Source organism: Dendropsophus ebraccatus, unplaced genomic scaffold (assembly GCF_027789765.1).
Source record: "Dendropsophus ebraccatus isolate aDenEbr1 unplaced genomic scaffold, aDenEbr1.pat pat_scaffold_1910_ctg1, whole genome shotgun sequence".
Lineage (NCBI taxonomy): Eukaryota > Metazoa > Chordata > Amphibia > Anura > Hylidae > Dendropsophus > Dendropsophus ebraccatus.
This window is the reverse complement of record NW_027209345.1, coordinates 8,046-23,752: the sequence shown is the minus strand read 5'-3', so window position 1 is coordinate 23,752 and position 15,707 is coordinate 8,046. Positions and strand designations below refer to the sequence as shown.

General features: G+C 42.3%; 1 pseudogene; it reads right to left on the bottom strand.

Moving 5' to 3' along the window:
• Nucleotides 1–1,254: 1,254 nt before the first annotated feature.
• LOC138775696 (zinc finger protein 182-like) lies at nucleotides 1,255–15,516 on the bottom strand (annotated as a pseudogene).
• Between the last annotated feature and the right edge of the window lie 191 nt (nucleotides 15,517–15,707).

The following is a 15,707-nucleotide window of genomic DNA, read 5'->3' as shown; positions in this document are numbered from 1 at the left end:
TTACAGAGTTTCTTAAAATCGCTTATACTATTGATACTTATTGATTTCTGAAAAGTGACTTTCACATGACAGGTACACTTTAAGACTATAAAACCCAGATGTATATATATATATATTTTTTTTAGCTCCATGAAACATCAGAAATCGGATCAGGTGAGTCCAGTAACATTGTGCAATACCTCCTGTTCCACAACATACAACTTGGAGAGGGACACAACCATCGAATGAGGGGACCTTGGGTTATCACTCAAGCCAATAGCCATGCATGTAGGCTGAGATGTCTCGCTGGTTTACGTCCAGTGCCCCAGTGGTGAACTAGAAAGATGGCAAGAGGCAAACCCCTGCCCGGACAGACTGTCAGATTAGCAGAATGGCGTGAAGTGATCTATATTGTACTTGATGGGATGAATTTCCCTTCTTGGTGCTGCAATTTCAATGGTGACATATAAATAAAAGCTAATTCTTCAAATGTCGGACATACAGGACACGGCCATTTTGGAGCACAGTGGACACACATTTAAACAGTATAATAGTTTAGACAGGAACACAATATATATTCATCAATATCACATCTTCTACAGCAACGCTTTATAGCACGAAACCCCTACCAATCTTGTTACTTTACTGTCCTGTCTCATAAAGAAGGATGCGGCACATTCACTCAAAATGCTATTAAAGAAGTTGTCAAGGATTATAAAAAAACATGCCTGCTAACTTTCCTGAACAGCACCACACCTGTCCACAGGTTAGGTGCAGCTCCTCTCCATTGAAGTGAATGGGGCTAAGATGCAATACTCTGCAAAACCTGAAGACAGAAGGTTTTGGAAGGAAGCAGACGCAGTTTTCTGACCCTTAAAATCCCCTTAAATTTGGCTACAACAGTAATGGTTTTTTGTATTGTGGCTAAGCATTTACGTTACACATGAGAAGGAATCCTGGCCCAGCAGGTCCTATGATAGAGCTGATATATTTCCTCTAGTGAGCTCTACCAGTCCTGTTTTTTGCTAACATTTAGCAAACATTGCGCATAACTTATTTCTTCTCTGTGTGAGTCACCATATGTTTTACAAGATGCGTTTTTTGGGTAAAACACTTCCCACATTCAGAAACATGAAAATGGCTTCTCCCCAGTGTGAGTTCTCACATGTTTCAGAAGAGTTGACTTATGGTTAAAGGCATCTTCCACATACTGTACATGAATACGGCTTCTCCCCGTGTGAGTTCTCATATGTTTCTTAAGAATTGATTGACGGTTTAAAGCATTCCCCCACATACTGAACATGTATATGGCTTCTCTCCTGTGTGAATTCTCTGATGTTCCACAAGACTTGATTTTTCAGTAAAGCATTTCCCGCACTCAGGACATGAAAATGGCTTCTCTCCAGTATGAGTTTTTAAATGTCCTACAAGAATTGATTTTTGGGCAAAACATCTCCCACACTCTGAGCAAGAATACTGCTTCTCTCCTGTGTGAACTATTTGATGTCTAGCAAGACCCGAAGTGTATCTAAAGCATTTTTCCACATTCTTGACATGGATAGGGCTTTTTCCCCATGTGAATATTCATATGTTTAATAACATATGATCTATCAGTGAAACTTTTTCCACATTCTGAACAAGAAAATGGCTTCTCTCCCGTGTGAATTCTTTGATGTTTAACAAGACTGGATTTTAGACTGAAACATTTCCCACATTCTGAACATGAAAAAGGCTTCTCTCCTGTGTGAATTCTCTGGTGTTTAAAAAGATCTGTTCTCGTAGCAAAACATTTTCCACATTCTGTGCATGAAAATGGCTTCTCCCCTGTGTGAGTGCTCATGTGTTTAACAACAGATGAGCTATCACTGAAACACTTTCCACATTCTGAACAAGGATATGGCTTCTCCCCTGTGTGAACTCTCTGATGTTGAGCAAGACGTGATTTCAGAGTAAAACATTTCCCACATTCCGAACATGAAAATGGATTTTCCCCTCTGTGCATTCTCTTATGTATATAAAAATCTGATCTGATAGTAAAACATTTTCCACATTCCAAACATGAATAGGTCTTCTCCTCCGTGTGAGTTCTTAGGTGTTTCACAAGATTTGATTTGTGTTTAAAATTTTTCCCACAATCAGTACATGAAAATGGCCTCTCCTCTGTGTGGGTTCTCTGATGTATAACAAGATGTGATTTCTCACTAAAACACCTCCCACATTTAGGACATGAAAAGGGCTTCTCTCCTGTGTGAGTTCTCTGGTGATGAACAAGGATTGATTTCTGACCAAAACACTTTCCACACTCGCTACACGAAAATGGTTTCTCTCCTGTGTGGGTTCTGTGATGTTTAATAAGATACGATTTTTGTCTAAAGTATTTCCCACATTCTGAACATGAAAATGGTTTCTCCTCAGTGTGAACTTGTTGAGATCCTCCAAGATGAGATTTCTTTTCAAAAGGTTCTGCATATTCAGAACTTACAAAGATTTCACCCAGTCCACGTTTAGTCCTTTTTTCACCAGAATGCGACTGATTATCTTCTACTTCACAATAGGGAGATAAAAGGAGATGTTCATGGCCGCCTCTCATCCAGTCTTCTAGAAAAAGAAACAACACTTTTTCTTTAATTAAAAACTTATATTTTATATTTTTTATGTGGCCTAGCATCACAAAAACAAGCAGTCAACCACATGAATGAAAGGAATTTAAAGGAATTATCCTATGTCATCTTCAGGTCCCCAGCTGAACAATCCCACCTCCACTTCTGAGTTGGACTCGTCTGAGGAGTGACAGCCTGCTCAGCCAATCAATGGCCGTGGCGCTGTCCCGTCTCGGTCAATGATTGGTTGCGCAGCCGTTACCCCTAGACAAGTCAGTCTCGAAAGTTGAGACGTAATCAACCAGCTGGGGACCCAAAGATTACATAAAAGGACACCAGGGGAGAGCAGAAAGGTAAGAACAGGCTGTTTGTTATGCTCTCCCCACATGGAGTAACATATAAAAAGTTTGTTTTGGGTGGCATTCCCCTTTAAGACTGATGCATGAACCCTATGAGGATCAAGAATCAGAAATGGAAAAACCTATGCTTTAAAATGTAAAAGATAATTATAATAATAATTCCTTTCCTTATATACGCAGCTTTGTACAGAGTTTGCTACAAGTCACAAACATGGGGAGAACATACAAACTACGACTGGTAAGGCTAGGTTCACACTGCGTTTTCAGCATCCGTTTAACGCATCCGTTTTTTGCAAAAAACGCATGAAAAACGGATTGCCAAAAATGGATTCATTTGTGTGCATCCGTTTTTCCATTGACTTCCATTATAAAAAAAAACGGATCCGTTTTTTTTGGCGGACCAAAAAACGTTGCTGACCCTATTTTTCTGGACGTTAAAAAAAACGGATCCGTTAAACGGATGCTGAAAACGCAGTGTGAACCTAGCCTAAGCTTTATGTAAACCTGTCTTATTTAAAGGGGCAGAACAAAATACAAGACGTATTAAAAGCCCTTACCATTCACTGATACCGATATGGAGGACGGGGTGCACTTGAACCCATAACTTCCCTGAGAGGGAATGACCTGAGAACAAAACAAAATAGAAGATGAAGTTATCCTATATCCAGGTAAAGGTCTAAAGCGGGCATGTCACCCTCTGGCCCGCAGTGCCATTGTTTTTGACCACCCAAGGAAATGAATTGATTTCCTAGCTCTGGCCCACTGACAGAACATCGCACAGGTTATAATATGGACGGCCTTCCGTAATAGATGTGCCACGATGTCTGAACTTTCAGATAAGCGGGCTAGAATGCGCCCGACACAGGGAATTCGTGAATGGTGTCACCGCACTGCCTGTGCCAGGACGTCTTTAACCCCTTCAGAACCATGAGAATTTTTGTTTTTGCGCTTTTGTTTTTTCCTCCTCGCATTTAAAAGGCCGTAGCACTTCCTTTTTTTCACCTTCAGACCCACACGAACCCGTATTTTTTGCGCCACTAATTGCACTTTGCAATGACAGACCGAATTTTTCCATAATATATGCTTCGAAAGCAGAAAATAAAATATTTGCACAGCGAAATTAAAAATAAAACACATTTTTTTTTTTTATTTGGGGAGGTTTTGTGTTTACACCGTTTGTTCTATGGTAAAACTGAAATGTTATCTATGTTCCTCAAGTACGATTGCACCGATATGTAACTTGTGTAACTTTTATTTTATTTGATGGCTTTAAAAAAATTAAAACCTTTTTAAAAATCTAAATGCTCCATGAAATCGCTCCATTCCCATGCTTATAACGCTTTTATCCTTTCATCTATGGGGTTGTGTGAGGTATAATTTTTTTACGCCATGATCTGTACTTTCTATTGGTTCCTTGATTGCATATAGGCCACTCTTTGATCGCTTTTTATTACAGTTTTTCTGGATCTGATGCGGCCAAAAATGCGCAATTTTGTACTTTGGCGTATTTTTGAACTTACAACATTTACCGTGCAAAATCAGGAATGTGATAATTTAATAGTTCGGGCGATTACTCATGCGGCGATACCAAACATGTTTTTACATGTGATTAAAATTTTTATTAGGGGACAGGATTTTTTTTATTAATGAAAAAACTTTATTTTTTTTACACAGTTATTAGAAGTCCCCTGGGGGACTTCTATATACACAGCATTGATCTCCCATTGAGATCAATGCTGTGTATATTACAGAGCGCCGATCCATTAGATCATGGCTCTGTTGGTCTGGTCTGGTGCAGACCAGATGAGAAGAATACCAAGCCGGGATCAGCGGCATTCCAACGCTGAGGCCCGGCCGCGGGGGGTGATCTGACCCCTAGACATCAGGGATGGGGCACAAAGAGCAATTTAGATGCAGCTGGGATTGCGGCGGCCGCGCAAGATATCCATCCAATAAATCAGACGGCGAACAGCGCTGCAGGTGCTTACTGCTCAACTAGAAAACGCTGCACAGGAACCTCTTCACCGGACCCGATCTGGCCTGAAACCAGCAAACTTCGGAAGGGGGAGAGGTGCACATTGCACCAAAATGCTATTGTTACTACTAGCGTTATATGCATCTATAACTGTTAACAGCGATCGTAAGAGACTCTAATCACTATATATTGCTAAGTGCCACTTGCATTCTCTATTAATAACAGCGATCAAAAAGAGATATCAAGTGCCACTTTATATATACAAAGACCAGCTATCTGAAATAAGTTTTACACAAATACTGTGTCTAGAAAGCCGTATAGAGACAGCGCTAACCATTACCGCTGCACTGAAAAAAGTAAAAATCCAATGACCGTTTAACATGAACGGCGAACGAGGTTTAATTATCGGCATATTTAACCAAACACTAGATACAGCTAATCGGATGAATATAATCTTGTGGACTACTCTTGATCAGATAAATTGTCTCCTCATTTAAGAACATTTATTGACCGTTTAATCATTGTTTACCCCTAATTAAGCCATTCTATCCATATAATCACATCGGGCAGCTTTTCTTCTTTCATTTTTTTCATCCAGCTTTTTATTTTTATTATTCCACTACTTTGTATTTAAATTTTTTCACTTCCATTTGATATTTTAACCCTTTTATTCGCTTTTATATTTTCTTCTGCATTTATTTTTCTGCTTACATTATACTAGTTTCTGGTACCAGATGAACCTCTTTTAGATATTTATGCATGTTTTATAAATAAATTAATTTCTGCATTTTAACCTTTAACCCCTTAAGGTCAAAGCCTATTTTCGTTTTTTGCGCTTTTGCTTATTCCATTTTAAGTTTAAAAGTCCATAGCGCTTGCATTTTTTCACCTAGAGACGTATATGAGCGCTTATTTTTTGCGAAACCAATTGTACTTTGCAATGACAGGCATTATTTTTCCATAACATATGCTGCAAAACCGGAAAAAAAATCATTTGCGCTGTCAAATTGAAAAAAAAACGAATTTGTTTTGATTTCGGGGAGTTTTGCATTTACGCCGTCCGTCCTATGGTAAAACTGACTTGTTATGCATGTTCCTCAAGTCGTTACAATTACTATGATATATAACATGTATAACTTATATTGTATCTGATGGCCTGTAAAAAATTCAAACCATTGTTAACAAATATACGTTCCTTAAAATCGCTCCATTCCCAGGCTTATAGCGCTTTTATCCTTTGGTCTATGGGGCTGTGTGAGGTGTCAGTTTTTGCGCCATGATGTGTTCTTTCTATCGGTACCTTGATTGCGCATATACGACTTTTTGATCGTTTTTTATTACATTTTTTCTGGATTTGATGCGACCAAAAATGCGCAATTTTGCACTTTGGAATTTTTTTGCGCTGACGCCGTTTACCGTGCGAGATCAGGAATGTGATTAATTAATAGTTCGGGCGATGACGCGCGCGGCGGTACTAAATATGTTTATTTATTTATTAATTTATATTTATAAAATGGGAAAAAGGGGGGTGATTTGGACTTTTATTAGGGGAGGGGATTTTTTATTAATAAAAACACTTTTTACTTTTTTTTTTACTGTAACTAGAAGCCCCCCTGGGGGACTTGTATATAGACAGCACTGATCTCTCATAGAGATCAATGCTGTGTATATACACAGCAAAGATCGATTAGATCGGTGATAGATTACTATGGCCTGCTGCAGGCCATATCAATCTATTGCCGAGCTGGGATCAGCGTCATTCCGACGCTGAGGCCCGGCACGGGCAGAAGAACGGATCTCCCCCCCCCCGCGATCGCATCGCGGGGGGGGAGATCCGTCCCACTAGACACCAGGGACGTGAGGTCTGAAGCCTCTAAGTGCAGCTGTCAGGTTTGACAGCTGCACTTAGAGGCTTAATTAGCCGGCGCAGCAACGGGACCCGCGCCGGCTAATAGAGGCACTGCCCGGCTGCACATGTCAGCCGGGATCAGCGCCGTTCAGAGCGGGGTCCCGCCGGGACCCCGCTCTGAACACCCCGAGCGGCACCATGACGTATCAGATACGTCATGGGTCGCTAAGGGGTTAATATTGTCTCAAACTATTTATACATATAGACACACGATTTTTATAACTTGTTTTGAGGACCTTATTCGTTTTCTCTTTGTGCGTACTTTCACCCTTGGGGTTCAGGGTATCAAGGTTAACCTCGACAGGCTATAGGCAGTTGAACTCACACTACTCCTTTCTTGCTTATCACAGATGCTGTCCAGGCAGGGGAGACTCCGTCACGGGCATTCCTCGTCCATGATCCTTGAGGAACACGGAACGTGGGAATACAGCCTAATAGTCCATTTCTTCTCCACAGAACACTGCACTATTCTCTATGCAAGGAGAGAACAGTGAACACTACTTCCCCCATCATCTCTCCCATCCAGCAGAGTTGTATATACACGCAGGGACATCACTGGCCCCCAGTGGCAGTCATATACATGCAGGGACATCACTCAGTGGCAGTCATATACATGCAGGGACATCACTAGAGCTCAGTGGCAGTCATATACATGCATGGACATCACTCAGTGGCAGTCATATACATGCAGGGACATCACTGGAGCTCAGTGGCAGTCATATACATGCATGGACATCACTCAGTGGAAGTCATATACATGCAGGGACATCACTGGAGCTCAGTGGAAGTCATATACATGCAGCGACATCACTGGAGCTCAGTGGCAGTCATATACATGCAGGGACATCACTGGCCATCAGTGGCAGTCATATACATGCAGGGACATCACTGGAGCTCAGTGGCAGTCATATACATGCAGGGACATCACTGGCCCTCAGTGGCAGTCATATACATGCAGGGACATCACTGGAGCTCAGTGGCAGTCATATACATGCAGGGACATCACTCAGTGGCAGTCATATACATGCAGGGACATCACTGGTGCTCAGTGGCAGTCATATATATGCAGGGACATCACTCAGTAGCAGTCATATACATGCAGGGACATCACTGGCCCTCAGTGGCAGTCATATACATGCAGGGACATCACTGGAGCTCAGTGGCAGTCATATACATGCAGGGACATCACTCAGTAGCAGTCATATACATGCAGGGACATCACTGGAGCTCAGTGGCAGTCATATACATGCAGGGACATCACTCAGTGGCAGTCATATACATGCAGGGACATCACTGGTGCTCAGTGGCAGTCATATATATGCAGGGACATCACTCAGTAGCAGTCATATACATGCAGGGACATCACTGGCCCTCAGTGGCAGTCATATACATGCAGGGACATCACTGGAGCTCAGTGGCAGTCATATACATGCAGGGACATCACTCAGTAGCAGTCATATACATGCAGGGACATCACTGGAGCTCAGTGGCAGTCATATACATACAGGGGCATCACTCAGTAGCAGTCATACACATGCAGGGACATCACTGGAGCTCAGTGGCAGTCATATACATGCAGGGACATCACTCAGTAGCAGTCATATACATGCAGCGACATCACTGGAGCTCAGTGGCAGTCATATACATGCAGGGACATCACTGGAGCTCAGTGGCAGTCATATACATGCAGGGACATCACTGGAGCTCAGTGGCAGTCATATACATGCAGGGACATCACTGGAGCTCAGTGGCAGTCAGCTCTTCTCCATAGATACTGTATTTATGCAATGCAGAAGAGCTGACTGCCTGTGCTGGCGGCTTCTATCATAGCAGAGGCAGCAGCATCTGGGGATATGCTGAGGAATCATATAGGCAAATGATGGCTGGCTGGTTTTTGTGGTTCTTACATTAGATTGGCTAGTGGTCACTGGGGGGAGGGAATGTGGGAGGAGTTACAAGAAGTAGGCTGGTGGAAGGGGGTAGGCTCTGAAACAGAGAATGCTGGTCTATGTAGTTTAGCAGGTCCCTTGCTCAAATGATCCAAACCAGGAAGTAAAAGATGGGTGAAAAGAAAAACGTCCACAGTGGCCCCAAATTGTAGCAGATCACAGCAGAAATTGCTAAGGGGACTTGGGTAAGCTAGTACTACTATGCCTGCAATTTTTTTTTTTATTTTGCCTAGAGTTGAACATCCTCTTCAAGGTGCACTATTACTATGTGAGGCACTATTATGGGGATTTACCATATCATTTATCATAGTGCAAACCACTGGGTGATGCACACCTCTCTGACAGTGCCAGGGACGCTATATGAAAGGGCCAAGGAGCAAAATAATTTATCATACAGGAAGGGTCTATTTATATGACAATCAGAAAAGATCAACAGTCAACCAGGTATATTACATAACAGCAGCAATGTGTATGTTATTAAGTCACATGAAATCACGGGAGCCAATCCTGAAGGCGAGAGCTGTGCTCACCAACATTATTCACCAACATCACAGCTTTTACCGTAAAAAAGCCTCAAAAGAATTATCACTGGTTATATGACGACCTTTCCCCCAGCCAGGTCTGTTCTTTGTGGTGACCTTACTTTAAATAGCTGCAAGGAGATATCTTGTATCTACCATATACACTGTGACCCCCCCCCCCCCCTTTATCAGACCAGTCTTCATGGGACTGACTTTTCAGGGCACTATGCATTACGCACAGTGACCATTTTCTTTGGCAAGATCACCCTTTAGAAATGGGGAACCATGGTTCTCTCCATTATATGTGTTATCTCAAGATTTAACAAAAATCATCCAGAACTTATATGCAGCATTTTTCCAATGGGCTGGTCCCTTCTGATGTACTATATAGAGGATTTATAGAAATCTCAGCTTTATGTACCTGGTAATCCAGTGGGATCTCTTCCTCTTCCTCCTCCTCCTTACACTCCTGGGGATATAGAGGACAGGGACATCTCTCTGGTGGATTTCTACTACTGGATCCATCTATAGGAAATAATCACAGGGACTGAATACATTGTATATATGTGATGATCAGATGATGGGGGATCCAGGAGATCCATAACCCCAGTGTTTCCTCTCCTCTTACCTGGTGATGTGAGGGGCTGCTGATCCTCCACCATGAAATCCTTGTACAGATCCTTGTGTCCTTCTATATACTCCCACTCCTCCATGGAGAAATAGACAGTGACATCCTGACACCTTATAGGAACCTGACACAGACAATGATACAATTATCCTCCAGACCCCTCACCCCTTGGTGTTATTGTATAATGTCCCAGCATTCCCAGCAGCATTGCTCACCTCTCTAGTCAGGAGCTCAGTCATCCTGGAGGTCAGTTCTAGGATCTTCTGCTCATGTATCAGTGAATGAGGTGGAGGCTCGGTGATGGGGCTCTGGCTGCTGCTCCAGCCTCCTGACCTGACACCAGGGGGCGCCACACACTCACCAGACCCCTTCTTCACTACTGTGTAATCCTGTGTATGGAGACACTGATCACTACAGAGAGTCTAACAATCCTTCCCCTCCAGTCATTTACCTGCTTTATTACTAGAGATACAAGTGACGTCATGTGAGACTCTCACCTCTCCAGTTATCCAGTAGATGATCTCTAGGGTGAGGTCTAATATCCTTCCCGCCATCTGCTCTCTCTCCTTCTCCATTGTTGGTGCTTCATTGACAATAAAAAGACCATCACCTTTCAAACTAAACCTCAGCTGTGAGAGTCCTGGAGCGAAGGATCCTAGGGGAAAAGGAGGAATTGGTGTCATAGATTGGTGTAAAGATAATCACTTATTGTAACTTATAAAGAATTACTGATCGAGATACAATAGAGGGGAATAAAATATATACACTACTGCTAATCACAATATAGTATTATAGTTAGCTTCCTTGGTATAAAAAGAATACAGGGCTACACAGTATATAAGAGGTAGCCTAACTTATCTAAGGGTGCCTGCCTTTGCACAGATTTATCTGACAGATTTTTGAAGCCAAAGCCAGTAATGGATTTGAAAAGAGGAGAAATCTCAGTCTTTCCTTTATGACCTGTTCTCTGTTTATAGTCTGTTCCTAGCTTTGGCTTCAAAAATCTGTCAGATAAATCTCTCTGTGTAAAGGCACTTTTAGTTATAAAGCCATATAGCAGTGCTGCAAATGGCCTGATGGTGGCGTCCTATTGTGAAGATAGAGGAACAATTCAATAGATAATGACGACATCGTCCCTGTTTGCAAACATGAAACAATTTACTCTCATGAGGCACTTCCATCTTGCCAGTTGCAGAGAACATATACGAGTCCTCAATACTTGGCAGTTCCCACCCGGAGGTGTACACTGGAACACATAGACTGGAGTAACAATTAGAGGTACAACTATGAGGATGCATTGTGCTGTATGAGAGGCTCTTACCAACCACTGACATTGATATGGGCTTTCTGAGTCCACTCCCTTTTTCTTGCAGAGATTCAAAATTAAGGACCTGAGGGGGGAAAAAGGAACCTAGTGTATTGTATATGGACGTAAAGGTCTATATCCCCAGAGAAAGCATACATCAATATTGCCTAAAAAAAGGAGGATCTCCCCAAGTGGCGGTCAGACAGGATCAACAATCAATGTCGTATATTACACATGAGCGGAAATGTGTCCGTTATTATGTAATGATGGGAGCCGATCCTGCAGAGGACAGCTGTGCCCACTAAGGCTGGGTTCACACTACGTTTTTGCAATTCGTGGTTTGTTTGTTTGTTTTTTTGCAAAAAAACTGATGAAAAAAAACGGATCCAACTGTGTGCATCTGTTTTGATATGTTATTTCCTTGACTTCCATTATAAAAAAAACAGATCAAAACGGATTGGTTTTTTAAGCCTACACAAAAACGTGGTCAACCTCATTTTTGTATCCATTAAAAAAAAGATCCGTTATGTTCCGTCTTTTTTAATAATGTCAATGGAATAACTGATCAACACGGATGCAGACAGTTGCATCCGTTTTTTTCCAAAAAAAACGATTGCAAAAACATAGTGTGAACCCAGCCTAACATTATTCACCAATATCACAGCTTTTACTGTAAAGAAGCCTTTCATCACCAATGGAGACTGAGCAGTCACTTTGTTCTTTGTGTCAACCTCACTATGAAAAGCTGCTCACAGGAGATCCTGTATATATATATATATATATATATATATATATATATATATATATATATATATATAAAGTGTCACTGTTGTGAATTTTTTTTTGCAGAAATTAATAGTCCAGGCGATTTTAAGAAACTTTGTAATTGGGTTTATTAGCTGAAAAAATTGATTTTTTATCATGAAAAAGCAGTTTGAAGCTCTCCCGCCTGTCTTCATTGTTCTCTTATGGGGAGAGCTAAATAAAAGACCCAAACAGGACAACAAAGAGTTAATCTACAAATCCATCACCCATTATTTCCTCTGACAGTCAGCACTGACCGCTCTGAGCTCTGATTACAGCTGTCACCCAGCTCCGTGTCTGTAATTCTCTGTTATCTGCTTTCTGCTGCCAGCTAACGCCCTCCTCCCCCCTCCCCTTTCCCTAGAACAGACAGAGTGTGACTCATGCAACAATACACAATTGCCTGATTTTTTGCAGTGGATGGAAAAGAGGAGGGAGGGGGGGACCTGGGAAAAGGCTTTTTAAATACAGATAATGGCATATTTGGCTAATAAACCCAATTACAAAGTTTCTTAAAATTGCCTGGACTATTGATTTCTGTAAAAAAAAAAAAATAAGACAGTGACTCTTTAAACAGTTCTCTCGCGTTCTCCCAATAGTTGCCTTGAGAACAGGAGGAAGTTTACATGAAACAAAAAAACATCTACAGCCACAACCTACAAACACCAGGTCATATACAGCGTATATCGCACTGCTACTTTATGTAATATATATGTAGAAAGCTACAGAGGATTTACAGAAACATCAGCTTCATGTACCTGGTAATCCAGTGGGATCTCTTCCTCTTCCTCCTCCTTACACTCCTGGGGATATAGAGGACGGGGACATCTCTCTGGTGGATTTCTACTACTGGATCCATCTATAGGAAATAATCACAGGGACTGAATACATTGTATATATGTGATGATCAGATGATGGGGGATCCAGGAGATCCATAACCCCAGTGTTTCCTCTCCTCTTACCTGGTGATGGGAGGGGCCGCTGATCCTCCACCATGACATCCTTGTACAGATCCTTGTGTCCTTCTATATACTCCCACTCCTCCATGGAGAAATAGACAGTGACATCCTGACACCTTATAGGAACCTGACACAAGACAATGATACAATTATCCTCACGACCCCTCACCCCTTGGTGTTATTGTATAATGTCCCAGCATTCCCAGCAGCATTGCTCACCTCTCTAGTCAGGAGCTCAGTCATCGTGGATGTCAGTTCTAGGATCTTCTGCTCATGTATCAGTGAATGAGGTGGAGGCTTGGTGATGGGGCTCTGGCTGCTGCTCCAGCCTCCTGACCTGACACCAGGGGGCGCCACACACTCACCAGACCCCTTCTTCACTACTGTGTAATCCTGTGTATGGAGACACTGATCACTACAGAGAGTCTAACAATCCTTCCCCTCCAGTTATTTACCTGCTTTATTACTAGAGATACAAGTGACGTCATGTGAGACTCTCACCTCTCCAGTTATCCAGTAGATGATCTCTAGGGTGAGGTCTAATATCCTTTCCGCCATCTGCTCTCTCTCCTTCTCCATCTAAGAAAACTTTCGCTGTGAGAGTCCTGTACCTGGGAAAACAGGGAGGATTAGGTGCATCTTACACAAAGTATAGTGTCTGACTAATTGTGCATTATAATGACTACTGATACCAGCATGCCATATTCCTGTACTATTATAAAAGTTTATTCTTGGCACTCAACATTTCATGCTTCAAAAAAAAATTTTATTGTAGAAAAAAAATTCATCAGGATTAATACAACAGCAACAGGGCGTTTCAGCGTCAGTTGAAGAAGGCTTGACGCCAAAACGTCCTGTTGCCTTTGTATTAAACCTGATGAATTTTTTTCTACAATAAAAAAATTTGGAAGCATGAAATGGTGAGTGCCGAGAATAAACTTTTATAATGCTATGGGAATTTTTTCTTACTACGAGCACCACCCTTGACACAGACATGCCTCCTAAAAAAAACTATGTTCCTGTACTATAGCGTAAATACAAGGTTACACAGGATATGAAAGAGGGGTCAAATATGAGTGATACACAAAAGGTTAAAAGGAATCTGTTGCCTAAATTTTTAATGATTAGAGTCAGATACTAACACTTGTTCTTTCATTGTAAACTGTTCTTATTTTCTGACTGTAATTTTTTTTGTTCATTGTCATGGTGGCGGCCATATTGCCTGAGCTATTTTTAACAGCATTTAGTGACATGCTTTACAGCAAGACTCATGGACATAGACAACAATAGACAGACTCTGTCCCCTTGAGATGAATGTGAAACATTACTGAGACCTGTGAAGACTCTGTGACCTGTAAAGAGGTCATTCCACAGGGAGCTGCTATTGTCTCCTCTATCTACTGGTGCCACATGATGCTGCAATGCTGTACAGATCACTTTACAGCAGCCTCCTCTTATCACCACAGACACAACAGGAAGTCTCAGCTTAGTTTAATCCCTAGTGGTGAGAATGAAAACTGCAAGATCTCAGGATTATTTTATAATATAGATAGAAAAAATGGAAAATGGGAAGGAAAAAAAATAACCAAAAATTATTTAAAAATATGTTTAACATAAAAACATTATTTATAAAATAAGTCATTTTCTGATGATACATTCCCTTTAACCACTGGGTGTACAGCATGATGATTTTTACAGGTTACTGATGGGAGTGACACACACAGTCTATGCATGTAATTCATATCCCAGTAAAGCACGTCGGTCTTGTTGGTTACAGGTCACGGCTTGGCATACACTGGTGGTTATAACAATTGTGGCTTGCGGTTCTGGGTAGCAAAGTGTGAATATTGACGCCGTAGACCCCTGATACAGGAGCACAGTGATTGCACCACATATTCATCCCCGCTGTCAGTCATCTCCATCCCCATACACTTACAATGTAGCCGCTGGGCGCAGAGACCCTGCGATCAGAGCATTGAAATGAATGGAAATCAGGTAGACGCCTATAAGGCTGTGAGGAGGGATGACTGAATAATGGGGATTCAGGAAAGCTGGGTGAGTGAGCACACCTGGCGGCCATATTGGTTGTCACCCAGCTCCCCCAGAAGCAGATAGAAGAGGCAGCAGATGTAGCAGGACATAGGAGGTCTCTATGGCCGCTCACTATACACAATATCCACTGCACAGACTTATTACCTGTCACCCATAGCAACCAATCCCAGCTCAGGGGTCATGTGACAGGGTAAGAAATGAAAGCTGCGCTGTGATTGGTGGCTGTGGGCAGTAAGGCCAGTGACAGAGCTGTCCCCATTGTCTCCTCCTCCTCACTGACATCTCCCACCTGTCACTGCAGTCCGGGGGCTTCTAGTAAGGATGGGAGGGGGTCCCTGTCAGCTCCTCTTCCCCCATCTGCCGCCTGCACTTCCTCTTCTCTCACCAGCAAAACATGTGGGAAGGACAGACAGGAAGCAGCGGTCCGTGCACAACACGCTCCCCCGGAAACAAGCTCCTCTCTGAATAGGGACCTCAGGCTGCAGTGGAGGATGGAGACATCTTACACGTCCCATGCTTCCCCATCTCCATAGAGAACACGGGACATTCCCTGCAGTCATGTGAGCGGCTCATCAGGCTGACAGGACGGGAGGGGGCGGGGGATTAACCCCTTCACAGCCTGCAGCTTGTACTAATGTTCCGGACTAGAAGTGATTGAATCTAATT